Source organism: Penaeus vannamei, chromosome 41, assembly GCF_042767895.1.
Source record: "Penaeus vannamei isolate JL-2024 chromosome 41, ASM4276789v1, whole genome shotgun sequence".
Classification (NCBI taxonomy): Eukaryota; Metazoa; Arthropoda; class Malacostraca; order Decapoda; family Penaeidae; genus Penaeus; species Penaeus vannamei.
The window spans coordinates 26,641,761-26,644,260 of NC_091589.1; the positions used below are offsets into that span (position 1 = coordinate 26,641,761).

The 2,500-nt window shown below is 40.1% G+C and overlaps 1 protein-coding gene across 15 annotated transcripts in view; it reads left to right on the forward strand.

The window, feature by feature from the left end:
- The window catches only part of LOC113809463 (Kinesin family member 19A), a gene marked incomplete at its 5' end in the record, with an annotated part of 93,392 nt that overhangs the window by 30,506 nt on the left and 60,386 nt on the right, over window positions 1–2,500 (forward strand).

Here is a 2,500-nt window from a genome sequence, read left to right on the forward strand (position 1 = left end):
ACAACGGGTCGAGGCGGAGCGCTGTCCTTCCCTGGAGGCGGGCGGGCGGAAGGGGCAAGGCGGCCTCGGCGGTGGGAGCCGTCTGACGGACTGTGTATGTGCACGATTCCACATACGTATACATATATAGAGGCGATTCGCTGTGCAAAGATATATACACATATCCGTATACATACACATCAAATCATATAAACCTACTTACAGTCATAGTCACGTACTTAAACAAACACTTGCACACACAAAGTCAGAGTAAAAAATGTAGGTTGACATTACTTTATTTTTTTTTACTTCGTATGTGTCCGTTTGCAGGGGTCTGTGCAATATACATATATATGTTTGTTTATGTCTCTCTAACTCTTCGTCTGTCTGTCTGTCTCTCTTTCTGTCTGTTAATTTAATTATGTAACTGGCTAGATTTAGTTATTCATTCATTCACTCATCTATACGCATACCTGTTGTGTATATCTATATGCTCTCTGCATGGCTATCTTTCCATCTCTTTCCGTCTGTCTTCTTCCCTGTTTATCCATCTATCATATTATCTTAGTGCCTACTTATCTGTCTGCTTATTCATTTGTTTTTTTATTCGCCCGTCTATTCATATATCTAGATTATCTCTCTGCCAATATGCCTGCTTTACTTTCTATGTGTTCGTCTTTTTCTTTATCTTCTGTATATATCGTTTATCTATGTACTCCATCTTTAGCTATCTATGTAATCATTTCTCCATCTGTTTATATGTCTGTCTATACATATACTTTTGAATCTGCCTGTTTGTCTGCGTCTCTTTCTCTCTTCATCTATATCTATCAATATTTTGTATATCTATCTGCTACATGTATATCTCTTCATTTCTACCTTGTTAGATATTACTTTATCTCAAAGTCTATCTATCTATCAACCTGTTTATATATCTATCTTTCCCTCCCTTCCTACCTGTCCGTATTTGTCTATCTCTATCTTTTTACCTTCCTGGTCACCTATCTCTCTGTTTATTTTATCTGTCTGCATATCTATCCACCTTCCTTTCTACCAACAAGTCAATCTATCTACCTGGCAATGTATCTATTTCCCATTCGTCTATCAGACTAAAAGTTTACCTCCCTCCCCTCCCCCTGGTCTGTCTATTTCCCATCTATCTGCCTCGCGAGCCCCCTCTCCCCCCCTCCCCCTCCATGTCCTTCGGCGGATCGGGCGTGAATCAGGCGGACCATCTTATCGAATCCTATTACAACAGCAATTAGGGACAAGGCAATTACAAGATAATTACTCGGGTGACGTACGTCCTTGCTGGTTAAATAACGATATTTTTTCTTCTTCTTTGAATGCAATTATATTCCTCCTCCTGACCCTCCTCCACACCTCCACGCCCGCCCCTTCACCCTTTTAATAATCTGCCGCTGTTTGATTACTTTTTCAATTATGTTTTCTTCGATTTTTCTAGCCAACCCCCAACTTGTTCTCCCTTTCCCTTCTCTCTCTCTTCTATCTTTCTCACTTTCTTAGTCCACTCTTTCTATCTCTCTTCCTTTCTTTCCCTCTTTACCTGTTCCTTTGTTTTCTTCCAGCTTTCAATTTCGCTTCAGTTCCCCTCGCCCTCGGCCTCCCCTCCTGCCTGGAGTTGACTACAAGGCGCTAATTATTCGATCACTTCACCGCATTTCAATATTCGGTCTTCATCACGTCGCTTCATGCCATGCGCGCCATGCTTTCCAGCTTCTATTTATCTATCTAATCTTACTTTTTTTGCGAGGTGGCTATCGTGCGTTCGGGCCTTGCGCTAAATTCAAGTCCATCGATCCATGTATACTCAAATGTTTACTTGTTTATCAACCAATCAGTCAGCTGTGTTTAAGTTTGAATTCGCGTGACCGTTTTTCTTCCTTTCAATGCCTGTCTACCTATTTAGTTTTCTACCTACACATCTATTTACTTTGCTATCCATGCCTTACTTGTTTATTGACGTTCAAATTGTTCTACTTACCTGCATGTCTATATCCTTATGTACATTTTTTGTCATTGTATATGTCGGTCTATTCGTCTATTGTAGATTATATCTTTCTCAATATGCTTGCTCTACTATCTACATGTTCGTCTCTTACTTTATTTTCTATACACATCTTTTATCTGCGTACTCCTTCTCTAGTTATATCTATCTGTATTTATTTGTTGATGTTACTATGAAGACGATATTCTACGTTATTCTCTCCCTCCTTCCTTTGCTAATGTGTAACGAAGAGAGGAATAAGGCGAAGGGCGAAGACGCGACAAGGGCGGAGAGAAGGACGCAATGGAAAAAAATCTGGTATCGTGCGCCCGTCAGATAACATTGGAAAATATATTAAATGGTGATTATATTCCCAAGGACATTATTTACGCGGCCTCGTGATGGCAACATGTCGATTTCACCTTGAGGTGCCAGTTATTGTTTTATTGTGGTGTGTTCTTTCTTTTTAATATCTACAAGCACTTTGTGACATGGGTGTCAGTGTTGCTAAGA